The sequence below is a fragment of the Anomaloglossus baeobatrachus genome, chromosome 1 (assembly GCF_048569485.1).
Source record: "Anomaloglossus baeobatrachus isolate aAnoBae1 chromosome 1, aAnoBae1.hap1, whole genome shotgun sequence".
Lineage (NCBI taxonomy): Eukaryota > Metazoa > Chordata > Amphibia > Anura > Aromobatidae > Anomaloglossus > Anomaloglossus baeobatrachus.
Window position 1 is genome coordinate 754487438 of NC_134353.1, and position 15302 is coordinate 754502739.

At 42.0% G+C, this 15302-nt stretch overlaps 1 protein-coding gene across 3 annotated transcripts in view; it reads left to right on the forward strand.

Moving 5' to 3' along the window:
- The first annotated feature begins 1242 nt into the window (after positions 1-1242).
- RPH3A (rabphilin 3A) overlaps positions 1243-15302 on the forward strand; it is a 514708-nt gene continuing 500648 nt past the window's right edge. Inside the window, exons 1-2 of one of the 3 annotated variants that reach the window (XM_075323991.1) lie at positions 1243-1331; positions 1602-1700. The gene's annotated coding sequence lies outside the window, so the exon portion shown is untranslated. Of the gene's footprint in view, positions 1332-1387; positions 1701-3892; positions 3941-15302 lie in introns of those variants that run through there. The other 2 variants (XM_075323981.1, XM_075323999.1) reach the window with 2 other exon arrangements.

A 15302-nucleotide genomic window follows, 5' to 3' on the forward strand; every position in this document is an offset into this window, starting at 1 on the left:
TAGGAATCTGGCTAGTGGGGGCAATGCCTAGTATAAGACTACTTAAGCAAGCATTGTTGACCTTAGGGAGATCAACATATCCACCGCGGAGACACCATCACGTGTTTCTCAACGCAGTGATTCTAGAGCATTGCCCCCTGGGAAGTATGCATACTTCCCAGGGGGCAATGCTCTAGAATCACTGCGTTGAGAAACACGTGATGGTGTCTCCGCGGTGGATATGTTGATCTCCCTAAGGTCAACAATGCTTGCTTAAGTAGTCTTATACTAGGCATTGCCCCCACTAGCCAGATTCCTACTCCACACTGATGAGGGGCAAATACCCCGAAACGGCTGTCTGTGGATGGATACCATGTTTGGTATAGGTGGTCTCCTTGACTGGAGACTGCCCTTCCCGTGGTTGTTCCTTCCCGGTGAAAGACCTGGCTAGTTTCCTGCCAGCGTTGAGAAACACGTGATGGTGTCTCCGCGGCTTTCTTATTTGCATACTTCCCAGGGGGCAATGCTCTAGAATCACTGCGTTGAGAAACACGTGATGGTGTCTCCGCGGTGGATATGTTGATCTCCCTAAGGTCAACAATGCTTGCTTAAGTAGTCTTATACTAGGCATTGCCCCCACTAGCCAGATTCCTACTCCACACTGATGAGGGGCAAATACCCCGAAACGGCTGTCTGTGGATGGATACCATGTTTGGTATAGGTGGTCTCCTTGACTGGAGACTGCCCTTCCCGTGGTTGTTCCTTCCCGGTGAAAGACCTGGCTAGTTTCCTGCCAGCGTTGAGAAACACGTGATGGTGTCTCCGCGGCTTTCTTACTAAAATTATATTGTGTCTGTGGGGGGGGGATGATTATTTTATGGCATCAATTCATTTATTGCTATTCTCCTGAATAAAACATCAAGGCAAACTCCATTGCAGGCTATAAATTGATATACGCGACTCTCCGCATTGTTCCCTTAGATATTTGAAAATGTCACCCATTAAATGCGGTAGTACCTGGCGGCCATGTCCATAGCATCCTGTCTCGCACACTTGGGCAAGCATTGTACCAGGAGGTAATGAGGTGTTATAGGGAAGTATATCATTACTTAAATAATGGTAAAGCTAATGTCACATAGATAAGAGCGAGCTCAGAATTAAACCGCTTCCTTAAAAAAATAAATTGCTACATCTGCAAATGATTCTTTCTTTGTCATGTTGATCATGAATTAATGATATAATGAGGCTGGAGGATGGATGCATAGATTAAGGCGGAATTGAGGCTTCCAGCACACATTGTCTATATGAAGAGATGAGTGATCTACAAGGCTGAGCAGCGAAAGCCATGAATGGTGTGTGCAGAGCACTCCCATGCCATGTTGTGCGAGCAGATTCATTCATAGCATAACCAGGCGTGTTCTGCAGTGAACTGCTTCTGGCTGATGTGGTGTATTGATTCTCCCAGTATTCCCAGTCCAGTAGAGTGCGCATACATTGCCTGCCCAGCAAGGGATCCAACAGGAGCATTTGCTTTCTTTCCCATAGACCTGTCAGCTGCGGAAATGTAGTGTAGCACTTTCTGTACCTCTCTCTCTACTCTTGCTTTGTCTTTTACCTTACAGGCAACTCAACAAAGGCTCCTGCAGCTGCGGAGGGAGTATTCCATACACCAGTCTACTGGAAGAGTGATTGGGTCTAGAATTTCCACCACACACACAAAGGTAAAGGCAATCTCTATAGAAATCTCTTGTGGCCCTGTATTTTGATGGTGTCTCATTATGAAGAATCATCTAATAGGATTGCGTTCTCCCTGCCACACCACAATGCTGTGCTCCCCGAGACGTTCATGGCTTGGTGCTGAACTTGTATGCTGTGTTATATAATGATGTCAGGGTCATTGCTGGAAAGGTGTCTATGGAACCAGCCTGTACTGGGAACTTAGGCAGCTTCTATTTGGGTCTTTATTGATTGCACTGGGAATTCCTAGAATCTTTGTACTCCTAGTAATTTTATAGGAGGAAACCACTAATTTCTTAGTGCCGGGAGATGTCGTTGAGGCAGGTGGAGATGGTGGGGGAGCATCTTTATAGATTGCACCAGTCATATAAGGCGGCAGTACTTGCTGCAAAATGGGTCTGTCAAAATGCGGCACCAAGTTTGCAGATGTGTGCTGCATAGCATTGTGCAGGGGTTCATCAGTGCCTTTGTCTGGGAACATGAAGAGTTTAACCCCTCCACTGCAGATGCATTCAGGATGCAGCTCAAGGGTTAAAAACAGCTTAGCAAAAATGACCAGTCTTTTAACCTCTTATGTGCTGATTGAATGCAATATCCAAACTTGTATAAGAATATATTGGCGGATGCTCCTGGTGTATTTCTTTAATAGATTGCAAGCTCTTTAGAATAAAACGTTGCCTTCTTCTGCAATGGACGCTGTATAGTTTAGTTTCCTCTGTATAGTAAGGGCTATTATTTGCATCTACAGTATGTATTTTTTATTTCTGTGTAATGTTTGTTCTTTAAACTTATTAAATGAGATGCAAGACTTTGATTGTGAATGGTAATTAGTATGCAGATCAGAACTGATTTTGGGGCACAAAAATTAGCTGTTAATGTTAACCCTTTATGTTGCCTCTGAGTTTTGTTTTTTTTTTTTCCCCCCATTGCAGATACCTTATAGTGTAAATCTGTGTTTGAACTGACTAAACCAGTATTTGCTGGGGGGATCTGGGGGACTGGATTGTAATACTGTGTACACATGGCATTCAGAATCCTTATAGAGGGATTCGAGATAAACCATAGAAATGCAATATGACAAGGTTTTACCCGCAGATCTAAGACATTTTAGCTTTCCAATCCGCTTTCCTCTTGGGTAAAAAAAAACTGCTGTATGATTCCCATCCAGTATAGTGCAAGGAAACTGCAAATGAAATGCACCATGAATGGATTCCACTACCATGGGCTAATGATTTTCTATTCAACACTGGAATTAAGTGCAGGGTGTGGTGAAGAAAATCTCCCTGAATCCGTGGAAGGGAAACCACTAATAAAACACTTGTCATGGAGCATTATGTAATCTTTATTTCTCCTAGAATTTAGGTAACAAATACGATTTGGATGGTTGATCCCTGAAGATGGGTTTTTTATATATATATATATATATATATATATATATCTCACATCATAATCATCATCATGTGTTTCAACTATCACTTTGTGGTATACAGAAAGTTGTGTTAGCTCTTCCATGCACGTCAATTACGGGCTTATAATGACATATTAGCTACATGGGGTTATAGATAAGTTGACCCTGTGTGTCTATTGATTGTAGTCATTGCCTTAATCACTTCTGTGAGGGCACCAATGCCTCTCTGGTGACACTGATTTAGTGATACTGTGAGGTTTGACATGTTTCATGCATCTTCTGCAGTGTAGAGCTATAATCTGTAGTTGTCATGATGGGTGTACTATTTTCTTGTTGGTTATATGTTTTGCCTTTAAATCACCTTAGTTATATAGTTCCATGGCTAAAAAATTGCTGATTGAATCCACCAAAGCTCTATATTCTGGATGTGTTTTCTATAGAATATCTTATCAAATACTTTAATATCTGCATAGCCGCCCACTCCACTGTAAGAAATTGTCTACTAACTGCCCACACAGGTTGGAAGAAACCGGATGGCTATATACTGTGTGTGAGAATGTCTGAAGAAGACACATTTCAGAATCAAAAGTTTTTATAAGGAGCTTTTACCTTTTTTAATCTAAGACAAAACACAAAATGATTGGTTAGTGACAGATAAGGGTGTGTATTATTTATGGACTAAACGAATTAGAAAAAACATGGCTTCTTTCTTCCAGAAATCTGGCCACACCTGCCCATGGGCTGTCTGCTATTGCAGCTCTGCTCCATTAAAGTGAATGGATCTGAACTGCAACACCACTCGTACCCTGTGGACAGGTGAGCCATGGTTGCGGAAGGAAGCAACTTCTTTTTGTTACTGTATATTCCTTTGAGCCTTAATTAGGATTTCTCATGAAGATAATCCTTTTTCAGATGGAAGTAGCTCTGGCTTCTCATATGCCTGCCAAACATCAGAAATTGTCAGTAGACTATACATGTTCCCTCCGCAGACTGTTGCAGGGAAATATAGCATTGCATGGTGGCCCTTACTATCCACCAGAGTGAGAGCAGACAATTTGAGACTGTCCTCTGTTGCTTAAATATGTGGAAATAGACTTTGTTACCCCTCTCGATACAATCATTATGCCTGAAATTCTAATTAGATGGGGGTTATGCTGGCAGACGACCCTTTTCTATCCTAAATGGTCACTAAAGTGGTTGTATAAGATTTAGAGAGTTTTCCCCAAAACAACGCCATAGGTAGTAATCCAAAGCACATTGTAAAGATTTTTGCTGTTTCTGGAGAAATGCAGCCATTCTTTTCTAATAATGACTTTTAATGATTATGGTTCTGTTTAGTTTGTCAAGAAACAAAACCTCTGATCTTTGCTTTTCGAATGAGGCTTGACGTTTCTAATGTAATATGGCCACACTTCTTATAGTAGTTCAAAACCATCTGGGGGTTTATAATATGTGCATAATATTCAATATAATGCATAAATCTAGCTCTTTCAAACTTTCCCATATTTATCGATATGTCCCCAATAAGGCCGGGTTACACTGGCGTATAGCATTTGATGCGAGAGAATCGGATGCCAGGTGCTAATGATACTTGGCTTAAACTCTGCTGCCAGTGTGAGCCGAGTGTTATTATACTGCGCTCCAATTCTATTGCGTGCCATGAAGAGGAGATGGGGAGATTGCTCTCTCCATTTTCTCCATTGCTAGTCTCTGCTTATATCGCACTGCACTTGGATCACATCATTCCCCCCCAGTGCCAAATCTGCATGAGATAAAAAAAAAAAATAAGTGATCAGCATTGCTCAAAGTAGAACATTAGAGTGAGTGCTATCCAATAAAACATCAGATAGCACTTGTCCGTGTTGTGATGTGAGCGAGCTCTAAGTCTGTATAGGTTTAAAAAAGCTTTACTAAGGACTTAATTCATGATCACCTTTATGCCTGTTAGTGGTTTAGTTTTGTGTCTTTTACGCCATTTATTTATCATTTTTCTTGGCACCTTATTCATTGTTCTATTTGTGTCTTTTTAAAAGTCCACTTTATATATGCTTTCCTGTGTGTATGTGGTGGGGTTTTTTTTTTTTTTTTTTTTTTTCTTTTCTTTTCTTCTATCCACTTTGTGGGTGGAGGGTAATCATTCCAGATGTTTTCAGCTAATTCCTCATTTGCAATTATTCAAGAAGCTGCAAAATTTGGCTGAACTTTACTCCACACATTTGGAGTAATTTTATTCATGTTTTCTGAAAATTTGTAACTCTCTCAAAAAGTCACAGTAATGGCAGGAAAGAAGGCCTTTTTTGCCTTTGCGCCAAATTTATGAGCCACGTGTCATTTTGATAAATTTGGTGCAATAAATGTCAGCAGATGCCTCACCTTAATATACTCATACTTGCCTATAGCCGGATTTTCTGGTATCTAGTGACGTTCTGCTCTTCTTCTCACTGACGTCATCGCTCTTCAGATTCTTCGGGACACAATGTGCCCCGGTGGTGGTCACAACAACCTAAGCTTTTGGAGCATCAGAACAAGGCTCCATAGACTTAGGCTATGTCCGCACTTTGCTTTTTACCTGCTTTTTTGCTTCGTTTTCAACTGCAGCGTTTAATGCCAAAATGGATGTGTTCTGCTTTTCAAGCAGTCTATGGGAATTTGGTTTTCCAGACCGCAGTATGCAGTTCAAACTGCAGCCTTTTTGTGGCAGAACTTTGGTCAAAAACTCAGCTTTGCAGTGCAAAACCCAAATGGCAAAAACAATTGACATGTCAATTGCAAAAGCAAAGTGCGGCCGTACCCTTAGGGCTGCTTCTCACTTGCGAGTTTCTCGCAGTAGAGCAATGCGAGAAAATCTCGCATTGGAATTGGACACATCTTAGTCAATGATTCAGCTCGCATTTGCGATCTTTTTTTTTTTTTTTTTTCTCCTCAGTCCAAATTGGACTAAGAAAAAAATTGCAGCAAGCTGCTTTTTTGCGAGTTTCAACTGCGAGTCTCCAATTCAAGTCTATGGGAGCGTGTAAATAATCGATGTCACGGGATGGCATTCACACCATCCTAGTGACATCCAATTTTCTAAATGCATTTCTCGCATGTTTCCTAAAACACTGGTGAAACGAGTTTCCTAAAACAAACGAGTGATGTGTCACAATATCTGTCAATCACTATTCTCTGTCAGTCGGTCTCTCCCTCTCGGTCTCTATTCTCTCTCTGTCGGTCCGTCACTATCTCTGTCCCTCTCTCTGTCTGTCGGTCATTTTCCCCTACTCTCTCATACTCACGGTTCCCTGATCCCCTGCCCCCGGCGTGGCGCTGCACGGCATTCACACTGCTGCGGCGGCTTTTACTATTTTGAAAAATCCAGCCGCTTATTAAACAATCTTGTATTCCCTGCTTTCCCCGCCCACAGGCGCCTATGATTGGTTGCAGTAAGACACGCCCCCACGCTGAGTGACAGGTGTCTCACTGCACCCAATCACAGCAGCTGGTGGGTGGGTCTATACTGTGCAGTGAAATAAATAATTTAAAAAAACGGCGTGCGGTTCCCCCCCAATTTTAATACCAGCCAGATAAAGCCATACGGCTGAAGGCTGGTATTCTCAGGATGGGGAGCTCCACGTTATGGGGAGCCCCCCAGCCTAACAATATCAGTCAGCAGCTGCCCAGAATTGCTGCATACATTAGATGCGACAGTTCTGGAACTGTACCCGGCTCTTCCCGATTTGCCCTGGTGCGTTGGCAAATCGGGGTAATAAGGAGTTAATGGCAGCCCATAGCTGCCACTAAATCCTAGATTAATCATGTCAGGCGTCTCGCCGAGATATCTTCCATGAGTAATCTGTAAATTACAGTAAATAAACACACACACCCGAAAAAATCCTTTATTATAAATAAAAAACACAAACAAATTCCCTCATCATCACCAATTTAATAAGACCCAAAAAGCCCTCCATGTCTGGCGTAATCCACGGACCTCCAGCGTCGCATCCAGCTCTGCTGCATCGAGGTGACTGGTGCTGCAGAAGACACCGCCGCTCCTGTCAGCTCCACGCAGCAAATGAGGTGAGTAGCGTGATCAGCTGAGCTGTCACTGAGGTTACCCGGTGGCCGCCACTGGATCCAGTGGTGGCCACCGGGTAACCTCAGTGACAGCTCAGCTGATCGCGCTATTCCCTTCATTAGCTGCGTGGAGCTGACAGGAGCGGCTGTGTCTTCTGCAGCTCCGGTCACCTCCATGCAGCAGAGCTGGAAGCGACGCTGGACCATCCTGGATTACGCCGGACATGGAGGGCTTTTGCGGGCTTATTAAAGTGGTGAACCAGGATATATGTTTGTGTTTTTAATTTCTAATAAAGGATTTTTTCGTGTGTGTTTATTTACTGTCACCTTCCATGAGTAATCTGTAAGTATCTCGGGGAGACGCCTGACATGATTAATCTAGGAGTTATTAGTAGCTATGGGCTGCCATTAACTCCTTATTTCCCCGATTTGCCAACGCACCAGGGCAAATCGGGAAGAGCCGGGTACAGTCCCAGAACTGTCACATCTAATGTATGCGGCAATTCTGGGCGGCTGCTGACTGATATTGTTAGGCTGGGGGGCTCCCCATAATGTGGAGCTCTCCATCCTGAGAATACCAGCCTTCAGCCGTATGGCTTTATCTGGCTGGTATTAAAATTTGGGGGACCGCACGGTGTTTTATTTATTTATTTATTTATTTATTTATTTCACTGCACAGTACAGACACGCCCAGCGGCTGCTGTGATTGGGTGCAGTGAGACACCTGTCACTCAGCGTGGGGGCGTGTCTCACTGCAAACAATCATAGGCGCCGGTGGGCGGGGAAAGCAGGGAATATGAGATTGTTTAATGAGCGGCCGGCTTTTTCAAAATAGTAAAAGCCGCCGCAGCAGTGGGAATGCCGTGCAGCGCCGCACCGGGGATCAGTGAGTATGAGAGAGGGCTGCTAACTTCAGTCACTCAGGGGATTTGCAGTCACCGGTGAGCCCTTCACAGGTGGCCGCTAATCCGGACGCAGCACAGACAGAGCCGCAGCATGACAATGAAGTCGGGTGAAGTTCACCCGAGTTCATTCTTTTTTTATTGTGCGGCTCTGTCTTTGTTTGCTGTCATCTGCCATTCAGCTCTGCTACATGGCTGTCTGTGTCTGCTGTCAGCGGCCATGTAGCAGAGCTGAATGGCAGATGACATAGTAAAAAATACGCATTACACATGCTAGTAAAATCCATTAATTTATTCATTCAGAAAAAGCATCGCACTTGCGTTGCACTCGGACCTAACGTGAACTAAAATCAGCCGAGTTTTTTTCAGCCCAGTCGGACCGATTTTACTCGCATAGATGTGTTTCCAGCCCTACATTGTAAAAGAGACTTCTAGCTCACACATGGATAGTCTGAAGAGGATTGATGTAATTGAGAAGAGGATCGAAATGGTGCTGGATGCCAGAGAAGGTGCTAGTAGATTAATATATTAACACACTACATATCCATTGACACAGATTTAGTAAAAAAAAAAGCAAGCAAAAATGTTCTTGGGAGTACTTCTTTAAGGCTTGGGCTACAATGTAACATTTGTACTTCTGATTGATTTTAGCTACAGTTGCAGTCCAAAGAATTACTTTGATTCTAAATATTAAGTTGCATCTGCTGTCAATTGCATACAAATCAGTCAGCAGTGCTAAAAAAGTTGTAGTGAGTATGGCCAGGTCTAACTAATATCTATAGAGACTTTACTATGAATATCTAAAGAGGACCTGTCACCAGGTTAAAATGGCAAGGTTATTTTTTGTTTATACTTGCTACTCCCTTGAGTAATTTATTTATTTTTTTTCAATCCACCATACAGTTCCAGAGATATGGTTCATTTTATGTGATGCTAATTTTTATGGGTTTTTATCAAGGGGGCATTGCTCTGAGGGTAATAATGCAGAGCAGTCTATAGACTTGCCCCCCAAAAATACTTTAGTCACTGCCCCCTTGTAAAGACCATAAAAATCAGCACCAGACAAAAAGACCAATATCTCTGAGGGGTGATTTGAAAAAAAAAGAAACAAAAGATAAATGGAATGCTCAGGGGAGCCGCAGGAGTAAAATAACTGCAAAACCTGGCCACTTTTTTAATATGGTGACAGGTTCTCTTTAAAGGGTGATTCTTGCGTAGTCTCTTGAACAGCTTACAGCTCTGCTGTTTCCTTATTTCCTGATTTCTGGTGAGTGTTGGAGGGTTGCACTCTTCCTTGAGTGACAGTTCTGATTGGTAGCAGTATTGTAGTATTGGTAGAACTACAAGGCTATGTACATATGTTGAGTAGTTGTTGATTTTTTTTTTTTTTTTATTTGTTTGTTTTTTAAGCCAAAAACCTAGGAGTAGGCAAAAAAAATCTGACGTAATGCCCATGTTTCTATTATACTTTCAGGGTTCCAGGGTTAAGGTGCTTCCATAGCAAAAAGTGGACAAAAAGTATACAATAAAAGCTAATTTTAAAAAACAGACAAATTGTTTCAACTGTGAAACAGTCTTCCTCAGATAGTCAAATGGTGCTCCTTCCCTTCTGAGCCCCGCCGTTCACCCAAACAATTACTTTCCACCACATATGGGCTATCTGCGTACTCAAAAGAAATTGCACAATAAATGTTATGGTGCATTTTTTCCTGATACCCTAGTAAAAAAAAAAAAAAAAGCTACCTGGTTGAAGCAAAAATTTTGTGGTAAAAAAAAAAAAATGTTCACGGCTCAAAGTTAAAAACTTCTGTGAAGCCCCTGGGGGTACATGGGGCTCACCAAACATCTAGATAAATTCCTGGAGGGGTCTAGTTTCCAAAATGGGGTCATTTGTGGGGAAGCGCCACTGTTTAGGCACCATAGGGAGTCTCCAAATGCAACATAATGTCCGCTAATGATTCCAACCAATTTTGCTGTCAAATGGTGCTCCTTCTCTTCTGAGCCCTGCGATGCGCCCAAACAATTACTTTCCACCATATATGAGGCATCTGCGTACTCAGGAGAAATTGCACATTACATTTTATGGTGCACTTTTTCCTGATACGCTTGTGGTGATAAAAAGCTACCTGGTTCAAGTAACACTTTTGTGGTAAAAAAAAAAAAAAAAATATATATATATATATATATATATATATATATATATATATATATATATATATATATATATATATATATAAAATATATATATATATTTTTCACGGCTCAACAGTATTAACTTCTGTGAAGCCCACGGGGGATCAAGGGGCTCAACAAACATCTTGATACATTTATTGATTGGTCTAGTTTCCAAAATAGGGTCACTTGTGGGGGAGCTCCATTGTTTAGGCACCTCATGGGGTCTACAAACCCAACATGGCATCCGCTAATTAGTGCAGCTAATTTTGAGTTAAAAAAATTCGAATGGCGCTCCTTACTTTCTGAGCTCTGCCATGCACCCAAACAATTGATTTTTTTTTTTTTTACCACATATGAGGTATCGGCGTACTCAGGAGAAATTGCACAATAAATTTTATGGTGCATTTTATCTTTTCTCCCTTTTTGAAAATGTAAAGTTTTATCGCTAAAGTAACATTTTTCTGCAAAAATTAAAATTTTATTTTTTTTCCTTCCACAAGGCTTTGGTTCATGTGAAGCACCTAAAGGGTTAATAAACTGCTTGGATGTGGTTTTGAGCAGTGTGAAGGGTGCAGTTTTTAGAATGGGGTCACTTTTGGGTATTTTCTGTCCCTTAGGCCTGTCAAAGTCACTTCAAATGTGATGTGGTCCCTAAAAAAAAAAAAAAAAAATGGTTTGGTAAATTTTGTTGAAAAAATGGGAAATTGCTGATGAATTTTGACCCCTTCTAACTTTCTAACGAAAAAAAAAAAATTGTTTTAAAAATTGTGCTGGTGTAAAGTAGACAAGTGGGAAACTTTATTTAGCAACTATTTTGTGACATATCTCTCAGATTTATAGGTATAAAATTTCAAAGTTTAAAAATTGAAAAATTTTCAATTTTCGCAAAATTTTCACAAACGCAAAAAATATCGGCCTAAATTTACCACTATTATGAAGAACAATATGTCACGAAAAAACAATGTCAGAATTGAAGGGATCTGTTGAAGCGTTCCAGAGTTATAACCTGTCAAAGTCACACTGGTCAGTATTGCAAAAAATGGCCCGGTCATTAGGGTGTTTTAGTGGCCAGGGGTGAAGGGGTTTATGTTTCTACATGAGTCCACGTCTCTGGTACGTGTGAAAACAGACGTCACACGTACCGGAGACACTAGCAGTGTAAATTTGCTGTGCCCTCTAAATAACTCCACACACAGTCATTATTGTACACCCCTAAGTGAAAATAGCCAAATTGTGTTCAATTAGCCATTTTCCCTCCCTGGAGTCATGCAACTCATTAGTGTTACAAGGTCTAAAGGTAAATGGGGAGAAAGTGTGTTAAATTTGCAGTTATGGCTCACACACTCTTACTGGTCACTAAAAGTTCAACATGGCACCTCATAGCAAAGAACTATTATATAGCTGGAGAAAACAACATGAATAGAGAAGAACTCTTCTAAGGATCTGAAAAAAAAAAAAATAAAAAAATTGTTACTCTATATAAAGATGGCCTAGGCTCTAAGACGATTGCCACCACCCTGACACTGAGCTGCAGCACGGTGGCCAAGACCATACAATGGTTTAACAAAACAGATTCCACTCAGAACAGACCTTACCATGGTCGACCAAAGAAGCTTTGTGCACATGCTCAGTCATATGCAGAAGTTCTTTTTAAATAGACGTACGAGTTCTCTCAGCATTGCTGCAGAGGTTTAAAGGGTGGGGGTCAGCCTGTCAATAGTGTAGTGGTTGTATTGTTGTCACCTTGTGGACCCGTAGTTGTAATTATAGTATATAGCTTCTATAGTTTGCACAGCAATGCTGAAAGAAACATTAATTTGCATCTTTACTCATGGGAAGATGTTTAAATGAACATCACTTTTCATGGCAATTAGAGTGCTTTGAGCTTCCATAGAAAATTATTTGTGTTACAACATACATACAAACATTTATTTATATCGATATATTTTCATTTTATCTTACATCATTGGAAGTAAATATGATTGTTGGGATTTCAAGACAATTATGGACCATAGATACTACTGGTATTAATACAAATATATTCATCAGATACCTTTAGACTGTATCAGTCTCCAAATATCGTCTAAATAATGTATAATAATTTTACTCGTGTGTGTTTTATGGTAGTTTATCAATAAGAATATGTGTAGCTAAGATTGGGTGTTTCTTTCAATTATCTAACCCCACCTTTTTAAAATAAAGGCAACCTGTCACTTGAAAAAAATGCTGTTAACCTGCAGGTAAATAGCATTCTAAACCTGCCCATTGCTTGCACATTGAACCCCACTGCTGGGAGGTAAAGAACTTTAATCATCCTGGCTGTATTTGGATTTCAGTTTGCACAAGTGTGTCGTCGGCACAAGTTCAGTCACCGTTCTGTGTATGGAGAGCGGCGGCTGTAGCCACTCCCTCCGCACTGACTGACAGCTGTTCAGCATTGCTTTGTCAGTGCAGGAGGTGTGGTTACAGCTGCCGATTTCCATTCACAGAATGGTGACTGAACCCTTGCTGCCTTAATCACTAAAACCTGAATGATGCCAGGAGGACTGAAGTTCTTCCTACTGGCAGTTGGGTTTAATGTGCGGGTGCAGGGCAGGTTTAGAATGCTATTAACCTGCAGATTAACCCCATATCTGCAGGCTAATATACATTTTCTTAAAAAGAACCTGGTCACGTGTAAAAATGCTAAGAAGGATTTGTTTCTATGTGTATTCATCTGTGGAAGACTGTTATGTTTTTATTAATTTTTAAACAGTAAAATAGGTTTTACAATATAATTTTTGATCTACTTCCTGTTATGGGAGCGCCTTATTCCTGTATTTAACATAATACTGCAATACAGTTGGAACTCCTGTGGAGGACCTTCCTGCAGCACACCAGGTCAGCTGAACCATGGATAAATCATTACCGCTGTTGTGCCTTGGCTAAGTACAATTGGTTCAAGTGAGCAAACCCTCGCCTACTGTTTTATTCATATGCAGAATCGCGAGCTAGCACCACGTTTTTCTCCTTTTCTCAAGGGCTTTCCACCCATCTCACGTATTAAAAAAAAATATATATATACCAGTGCCCAGATGTTGTTCCTTTTATAAGGACACTTCTTGCCATCAATTTTTGTCAACTTCCAATAATGTTCTGTTAAAAACATCCATCATGCTTAGTGCAGGCTTGACTGAACATCCTCACTTATTTCAGTTTAGGGGATGGTCTTTTTCAGACTTCCAGTGACTATGTGTGGCGCCCCCTGCAGCGTCAAGCACCACAGGATACTGCACACCCATTAGGGTGTAGTACTCATCCTAGGTCCAGGGAAGGTAATGGCCGGTTTAGGCTAAGTTCACACTTCCGTTGTTTTGCATCAGTCACAATCCGTAGCCTTGAGGAATTACGGTATCCTTTGACATTATAGGCATGTGAGGGCTGGCGATCAGGACCTATTGTATAAGTAGCACTATGTCGCCTGAAGAGTCATTGGACGAAACGCGTCGGGACGCCTATAGGGTCAGCTTAGGGGGTCCAGCTTTGCACTACTAGATGTGGTCCGTCCTTGTTAGGACGGAAGTTTGGGGCAGCAGGCAAATTTGTTATTTTGTCTCCAGGTTTGATAGGGAGAGCGAATGCTGAATGGCATGCTAAACCCAGGATCCGGATGGAGAAACTGCTTGCCCTCTTGTGAAAGGATGTGGTGAGACCATTCCTTTTTTATATATGCCTAATATATGTTGATATACATTGATGTCTGACCACTGTCAGCATATATGAAATTGTGACATATTTTTTTAGGTATATTAATTTTTTCTGCTAAGTTTATTTTCTGGACCATTGTCCTTGATCTTGGCAATAATACTTCATTTATGTTTGTTGTGTTTTTTTGTTTTGTTTTTTTGATCTAGTGGCCACCACTGTGTGTATCCCAACATACACTGTCCGATGACCTTTAGTTTGGGTATCCAATTACACATGGTGATGGCTTGATGAATTGATTTGTGGAACTAGAGGAAATTGGATTCTTCTTTTTAAATCAATAATATTAAAGGATTGAATTTTATTGCTGATATACTGAATTACGGGGTATCCTGCAAAATATTTTGCAGGAATCCTGTTTTTCCCCATAGACTTCTATTAGTGACGGATTGCGACTGATGATGCTGCGTTGCATCTGCTGCGTCGCGGTCAGTCATTTTTTAACTGACCGCCGGGTGGGAGCAACGCAGCCTGTAACGTTTTTTGAGCAGCGCGATCTGTAGGATTTTGCTGCGCATGCTCTCTCTGGCTCCCTGCCCCCGTAACCAGGATAAACATTGGGTAACCAAGCAATGCGCTTTGGTTAGTTATCCGATATTTACAGTGGTTACGGGTGCAGGGAGCCAGCGCTGAGCGGTGTACGCTGGTATCCAAGATAAATATCGGGTAACCAAGCAAAAAGTGCTTTGCTTATACCCGATATTTACCCTGGATACAGTGTGCAAGGAGGCCGACACTTCGCCACTCAGCTCCGCCCCCTCCCACACTCCGCATGTGTACACACTCACTTGTCCCCAGCCCTGCAGTCCCCGCGGCACTGACGTCCTCAGCTCCGCCCCCTCCTGCACTCCGCATGTGTACACACACACACACACACACACACACACACACACACACACACACACTTACTCACCTGTCCCCAGCCATGCAGACCGCGGCACTGACGTCCTCAGCTCCGCCCTCCGAACTCCGCCCCCCGAACTCCGCCCCCAGCACACAACGGAGTCCGACAATGAAATTCTTTCCTTTTGTCATGCGTTGTCATCCGTTGTACAACGCATCAGTCACATGCGTTTAGCAACGCATGTGACTGATGCAAAACAACGGAAATGTGAACTTAGCCTTACACATACACAAACATACAGTCACAGGGTTGCCCTCCCAAATAGGAACTGAGCCAGGGTCGGATAACAGTAGGGGGTCACTACAGCGGTGGGTTTACAGGACGCCACTGCACCAGCGGCTCCCCAGATCCACTAGACTGGGGACTCAGGGAGAAGTAACCAAAAGGGGGAGTTAGGAGC